The sequence below is a fragment of the Etheostoma cragini genome, chromosome 15 (assembly GCF_013103735.1).
Source record: "Etheostoma cragini isolate CJK2018 chromosome 15, CSU_Ecrag_1.0, whole genome shotgun sequence".
Lineage (NCBI taxonomy): Eukaryota > Metazoa > Chordata > Actinopteri > Perciformes > Percidae > Etheostoma > Etheostoma cragini.
Genome location: NC_048421.1, coordinates 23,729,865 through 23,738,281, shown reverse-complemented (window position 1 = coordinate 23,738,281; position 8,417 = coordinate 23,729,865).

Sequence of the window (8,417 nt, the reverse complement as noted above, 5' to 3'; positions counted from 1 at the left end):
CCCCCCCCCCCACACACACACACACACACACACACACACTGTAGTACTTTATGGAATCACTAGGGAAAAAAATCAAATAAAGGTGCCTATCCCTAATAAAGAATAATTTGACTAATCCTGGCTCTCTCAGCATCATGCAGCTAATATCTTCATCACATGGATGTCTGCATCATCTCCAAATACATATAGTGTATATCTGTGTAATAATATAGTGCAGACCTCAGACATCTGACCTGGACATGTTGGTGTCTTTGCTCTTTTACCTGTTTCTCCCAAACGCTTCAGTGTATACTGGTTTACTTCTTATTTGGTGATTGCATAAAAAGGCTTTCTGATCTTCATATAGAACAACATCATACAGACACTAACACATGTCCTCTCTATAGGAACATTTAGTCAGTCATAGAACAACATCATACAGACACTAACACATGTCCTCTCTATAGGAACATTTAGGCAGTCATAGAACAACATCATACAGACACTAACACATGATCTCTACAGGAACATTTAGTAAGTCATAGAACAACATCATACAGACACTAACACCTGTTCTCTCTATGGGAACATGAAGTGTTTTTGAAATAGTATTGAGTAAAAGTTGACGTATTCCAGTCTGTGATTATCCATCAACATCCATTCCTTTAATTTTAGTCCCAATAATTCCTAATTTCTGCTTTTCTAACTCAAACATTAGGTATTATTACTAAAAGTTAAGTTTATTGACCATAAATTCCAAAAATAAGTGTAAAACTAAATTAAAAAAGTTGGTGTTACGCAGTGTTGAACATAAAAAAGGGTCAAAACTGTGGAAAAAAGGGACAAAAAGTTAAGAAAAAATGTCAACAAAAGTGTTGATTTTCCATTTTGACGGGAAGATAACACGAGGGTTAAAGTCCTGGGCTAAATGTGTGGGGACTGGAGTTGGAGTTTTGCACATGTGACTCCAGTTGAAACCCTCTGTCGCTTAGCAACCGGGGAAAAACAAAATGGCGACACTTTCTTTTGCAGGGAATTTGCTTTTGCAGGATCACCAAAGTTAATCCACTGTCTGACTTTATAAATTTGATGGATCTTCTGATAGTTGTTGAGATATTTCGGTCTGGACCAAAGTGGTGGATTTAGTCCTGCTGACCTTTCCAACACTGCTCGTCAATTGGATTAAAAAGCAGCTTTGGCTTCTAAAGAACTGTCCACAGCTCATCCAATTGTGGACTGCTGCATTTAGCCCGTGTTAGCAGCTTAGACAGCAGGGCAGACTGCCAGAGTCTTCACCCAGGCTGTGCTTGGGACTATGCAATGGCACCCTGGTTTTGCTCTAGTACCCTAACCTTCAATATTCTGTCATTCCTTGGGACAAATATGTATTACCTTCAAACAACTGAATCATTTTAGAGCCTTACTCAGGCTTTATGAATGTGTGTGTGTGTGTGTGTCAGTCTCACCAGTGATGACATGCGGGATGGTGGTGACGTTGAGTTTCTGGTCCGAGCCCTTGATGCCACTTTTTGGGTCCTGCATCTCCACCACGATGGCTTCCAGCTGAGGGCAGCAAAGAGAGGCATCAGCCACTAGATAAAAACTAGTTAAATCCTGGTTTTTATCAGCTTCTTTGGTGTAGAAATGAATCAGTTCACTGTTTTTTTTAAAGATTGCTATGACAATTCTTCCACTGCTTTTAACAATTTTCCTAAACTTTAACCCTTGTGCGGTATTCGGGTCAAATTGAAGAAGAAATATGATAAAAATACAAATTTTTTCTACCTGAAAATCCACGGCCTTCCCATATTTTCTTTGATAAACATATATTCCTGACCCAATTCAGAAAACTATTCTGGATATGATCACTTTCTCATGGTGTGAGAATTTATAACATGAGTTATAACCTTAGGACAAAAAACGAATCACACTTCCATTTTTATTTGTGGTATAGTAGAGACTGACGCATTCCCTAAACATATATATATATATATATATATATACACTACCGGTCAAAAGTTTGGGGTCACTCACAAATTTCCATTGGACTACATTATAGACAGAATCCCAGCTGAGATCAGTTGCCTTGTTTTTTTTAACCAGGGCAGCAGTTTCCAGATTACATTATGTGCTTACATAATTGCAAAAGGGTTGTTTAATGTTTTCTTAGTTAGTTTTTTTAAATAATATCAGATTAGTAAACAAAATGTGCCTTTGGAACATTGGATGAATGGTTGCTGATAATGGGAAATGTAGATATTGCATTAAAGATCAGCCACCCACCCAGATCAGCTGGTATCCTGTCTATAATGGAGTGAAATGGAAATTTGTAAGTGACCCCAAACTTTTGACCGGTAGTGTATATATATATATATATATAATACTTGTTTGAAATTGAGATAAATACAATATTTGTTAAGAGATTATGAAGTAAAGTTTTATTTCAGAATTGTTTTTAAAACCCCAAATAAGTCACGGATCAATTTCAACACGTGTTGAACATTTAGTCAGTCATAGAACAATATCATACGGACACTAACACATGTTCTCTACAGGAACATTTAGTCAGTCATAGAACAACATCATACAAACACTAACACATGTTCTCTACAGGAACATTTAGTCAGTCATAGACCAACATCATACAGACACTAACACATGTTCTACAGGAACATTTAGTCAGTCATAGAAAAACATCATACAGACACTAACACATGTTCTCTCCCAACAGGAACATTTAGTCAGTCATAGAACAACATCATACAGACACTAACACATGTTCTCTACAGGAACATTTAGTCAGTCATAGAACAACATCATACAGACACTAACACATGTTCTCTACAGGAACATTTAGTCAGCCATAACCCAGTATCATAAAAACACTAATATCAGGTGGTATACAGAAACTGCATAATTTTATATGTGTCAGGTCTGCAATAGATAATAGTATTTTGATGTATATTGATCATAGATTGTGTTTCACACTACAGTTTCTCTTGAAGCATTTAGAGAATCTACATTTTTGTTTAGTTGGCTGCATTTTGGTTTTTTTTACTGAGGAAATTCAGTACATAATGGAATGAGCCATCTCAGAGTAGCTTTATGTAATGTACGGCTTATGAAAAAAGGAGACAGAGACAGAATTGTCTTGGTACTCCTCTTCCTCTCCCTCGTGAAGGCATTTTTCTTATTTTCTGTTTTCATCTACAGTATACTGCTCAAATCGGTCCTCTTTTATCGTATGTACTACTATATGGTCATGTGATTGGTGAATTTGTCGGTAAAACCCCATTGTTTTGGTCTTGGTTGAGCTTGCGTGTAAAAGAAGTTCCAGCCTTTGAAATGTTGTGTTAACTGAATGCATTTTGTGTCAAAGCAACAAGAAATGTGTCACAGTTTTTTAATTGCTATGACAATTTTTTTAATACTTTTAACAACTTCCCTAAACTCTTAACACAGTTAGCACAATATCTGTCTGTGTGGGCTGTGCAATTAACACATTTCTTGTTGCTCTGACACAAAATGCATTCAGTTAACACAGCATTTCAAATGCTTGCCAGTTGTGTGTTGTGTGTGAGTTTTTTTTTTAAGTAAAAAAAAATGTCAAAAAACTTTTAGAAAGTCTAAAAATAGACCAATAAGATGTTCACATCTTTCCAGTACTAACGCCATTAAGATGAGTCTCAGTTCTGTAAAGTATCGCAGTTATTGAATATCTCCAGTTATAGCTTGTGTGTGATCAAAATGTTATATGTCACGGCTATTTCCATCCCAAACCTGAAGTGGAGGTCATGAAGTAAGATCATTTTTATTGTCATTGTCATTCCTAAAAGACTTCATGAAGGGCCATGTAGAATGAAACTTCATAAAATATCCCACACATACCCCACATCATATGCACACATACTGTATATGATCAATTCATACAAATTATCAATATTTAAATGAATACATTGTGTAATAGAAGTAAAACACCGTCTATATAACGTGTTCAACTAACTTGTTGTTAATGTGAGCAAATGACACGTTTCAGCCCCAAGCTGTCATCAATGTTCACAACTTCTTAGAGAGTACTCATCTGTGAAGGCTGGAGTTTTAGTTTTCTTTAAAGTGTAACATTTTACTGCTAGTGTTTGATAGTGAACTGTACACTTCCTGTTTTGTTGCAGGGATACATCATTTATCAGCGTGTGATTAGGTGATTATGCATGACGTGCCTGTTTCTACCCATCATTTGATTGACTGGAAATGACAATAGTTCTGCGCAAGAAGCATGTATTTCATTTAATTTTGTTGTATTTTAACAGACTACTGAAAGCAGCAGAACGGAGTACACTTTAATATCTGTTTATTGCAAGCAATATTGTTATTATGATATTCCATAAGATAACCGCATAGAGCGTATTGTCCTCATGCATCAATAGTATATTCAGGGCTGTAGTCAAGACCACCTTTGTCAAGTCCAAGACAAGGACTAGTTGAGACCAAGTCAAGACCAAGTCCAAAGAGGTTCAAGTCCAAGAAAAGGACTAGTTGAGACCAAGTCAAGAGCGAGTCCAAAGAGGTTTGAGTCCAAGACAAGTCCAAGACCAGGTCTTGTCGAGACCAAGTCAAGTCCGAGTCCAAATACCAGCGAGGTGGAGACAAGTCCGAGTCCAAAGACCAGCAAGTCCGGGGCACAAGTCCGAGACCATAGAAAAACAGTCTTGAGTCCGGACTCTAGTCCAAGATCGTTTTTGAGTCCTACAGCCCTGGTTTACATACTTATGTACTTATATACCATGTACATCAATTTTCAATTTTCATCAAAACCTTTTGGATGTTGTTACATTCATATCAAAACTGCTTGTCACATGCATTTTTTCAAGAGGGAATCTTCTGTTGCCAATCAGATGGAAGAGCCGGTGTTGTGCTATCTTGGGTCAGGTTTGGGATAAATCCTGGGGTCCGGATTGGACGCCACGAGGGTTGGGATTTGGGCTTTGAAATACGATATCTTTACCTCCGCCAAGGAGGGTATGTTTTTGGCTTAATTTGTTGTAGGATGGTTATCTGTCAGTGGGTTTACGGAAAAACCACAGGCCCAATTTTCAATAAACATAGCGGAAAGGTCTAGCATTGACCAAGGAAGATAAGTGTGGAAATTAGTTTTCCCTTGCATAAGTTACATTGGTCGGGATCCCACGTTCAATGTCATCGCTTCCCATTCATTTCTATGGAAATGGAAATTCCCGTGCAATGCATTCTGGTAGCGTCGCGGGGACTTTGGAGGAACCGGACGTCGAGTCGTCTCTTAAAATCGGACAAAAATCTTTTAAACTGACCTTTGTTGATCTGAAAGGAAAAAAGATTCAGCAACTGCACGGCCTCTTTCTCCTTAACCCTTGTGTTGTTCTCGGGTCCAATTTGGCCCATTTTGAAGAAAAAAAATCTGTATTCTATACAACGCTCTTTAAAAGTAAAATAAATGATCAGCCCACTGGTTTCTTTAAATTTGGATGTTTGGTAAGATTTTATAGCATCATAGCTTTTTAGCATTTTACAACTTTTTTATGAAAGACTATTGAAAAAAGTCACTAAAATGTCCCAAAAAGCTTTAAAAATGTGGGGGGAAAAACCACAAAAATGTCAAAAGGTGCAGAACAAAATCGACAAAAACATAAGGGGGAAAAGCAACAAAGGTTCAGAAAAAGACGACAAAAAACGTTGAAAAAAAGGTGTCAGTTTTGACCCAGAAAAGAAAAAGTTGCACGGTTGACGGGAAGACAACACAAGGGTTCAAATGTTTCCAGAAACCCGTTTGGGTGGACTATTTTCATAACATGAGTCGGGTTCCGAACGAGCCGCCATGTTGGTCGGTTTTAAGACGCGTCGGTCCAATCAGCTGCAGCTGCAGCCATCATAGGGTGGAGACTGTTTGAGAAACATGGTGGCTAGCCCACTATGGCGTGCAATGCAAGAATAGCGGTGCGATGCCATCCATGACAACAACGGACACGTACCATTAGTTTCATAGCACAGGTGCCATTCTTCACCCTCCCAGCTGCCTGATCAAATATGCTGTATGTATATAGTGCTTTTCTAGTCTTAACAACTACTTAAAGCGCTTTTACATAGTCCAGGAATCATTCACCATACACACACATTCACACACTGTGGCCGAGGCTGCTGTACAAGGTGCCACCTGCTCGTCAGACACACACTCACACACATCTACTAGCTCGGGGTTCAGTGTCCTGCCAAGTTCACTTCAACATGGGACTGTTGAAGTGAACCACCAACCTTCCAATTGGCAGGCAACCGCTCTCCCACTGAGCCACCTAACTCTACGCGAAGGCTAACATCTCCATCTAAAACTACTGGCCCAATGTTCATTTATCATGCATTGGCGAGGAAGAACAGGGTGGAAATCATTTTTTGACTTGCATGATTAACATTGGTTAGGATCCTACGGAACAACACAGGCAGATTTAACAAAGAAAAAAGACTACGTGTGTGGATCTGGCTGTATAATTTGCTCGTGAGGACGTTCTTTGAACCTGAGACCATAAAAAGAGTTGTCCGATCCTTCTGTTCTTTGACCTGATGGGTTGGTGGTATAGAGGAGCCTTTCAGGTCAGGTCAGGTCATGTTATACTGCTAACCTGTGCAGTGTATTTCCACTGCAGAGCCAGCTGGCAGCAGAGCAGCAAAGCTAATTGGCTTTCAAGTGGAATTAGAGATGATCTTTTACAAGCTCTTGCTCTTCTGGTGACAATCAAATCATGTCACCTCGCTGACATAAAAATTAAAAACATCTCTTATGTAACTGGACAATGATTTAAAATGTATTTCTGACATACTGAGTCAGGGAAAAGTTACTGTGGGAAATACTTTTTTTTGTTTTTCTTGTTGCTGTTTCCACATGTGTGTGCTTTATATTTTTAAATGCAAATGTCAAGGCAATCCAGAAATGGGACCAACGTAACTTCAGATAACTTTACCAATTCAAATATTTGTAGTCTATTAAATATATCCACATTTCTGATTAAATTCAGGATCAATATTGTAGATAACGAATTAACACCAAGCACTAGATAAAATCCAACAATGATGATTATGATATCCACACACCTTGTTGATGCATTGTATGCGTGGCCGGAAATGTTGTCCCCGGTTGGGACGGGTTGTTCTTATTGTCATATCTTCAGACGGATGAAGGCCAAGTCAAATGTGAACGTTCAAATCCTGGTTTGAAATGCGTTATAATATCTGTAGTTCCTGACAGAGAAGTGTGTGCATGTAGTGGACTTGAATGAACTCCCCCTGTGTGGGGATTGTAAGACAGGATGGGAAGTGGAGACTTATCCACCAATCAGCTGGAGGTAGCCTCTGCCGCCAGCAGTCCCAGAGAAAAGCCTTTCTGGGTGGATCTTAAATTAACTACTGGGGAAAGAGAGGCATTATAGATCCCGTGGTAGAGCTGCATCATTTGCTTTAGTTGCCTGTGTATGGAAGCTAGAGTGGTTGCGAAACCAAAATACTACTAATACGTCCCTGAAACATACTAAGTACCCAAGAGGAAAGTAAAATATTGTGTGTTATGTAATGTGTTTTGAGTGTTTCATTTCATCGGATCCATCGAGCTCTGGCCCGATGGATCCGGTACCTTCTTCCTTTTCTTGCCTTTTAGTGAGCTATACAGTTTTTGGTGTATGTATGTAATTGATCTACAGTATTTATGTGTGTGTGGACGGATAATCACAGTTAAAACATTGAGGTTTTCTCGGAAATTTAGGCTACACCGTACATGCATTACCTGTAACCTAGGTTACATGCATTACCTGTAACCTAGGTTACATGCATTACCTGTAACCTAGGCTACATGCATTACCTGTAACCTAGGTTACATGCATCACCCGTAACGTAGGTTACATGCATTACCTGTAACCTAGGTTACATGTATTACCTGCCGGCCTAGGTAACATGCATAACCTGTAACCTAGGTGACATCCATTACCTGTAACCTAGGTTACATGCATTACCTGCAGGTCTAGGTAACATGCATAACCTGTAACCTAGGTGACATCCATTACCTGTAACCTAGGTTACATGCATTACCTGTAACCTGGTTACATGCATTACCTGCAAGTCTAGGCACATGTATTACCTGCAGGTCTAGGTGACATGCATTACCTGCAGGTCTAGGTAACATGTATTACCTGCAGGTCTAGGTGACATGCATTACCTGCAGGTCTAGGTAACATGTATTACCTGCAGGTCTAGGTAACATGCATTACCTGCAGGTCTAGGTAACATGTATTACCTGCAGGTCTAGGTAACATGCATTACCTGCAGGTCTAGGTAACATGCATTACCTGCAGGTCTAGGTAACATGCATTGCCTGCAGGTCTAGGTAACATGTTTTACCTGCAGGTCTAGGTAACATGCATTAC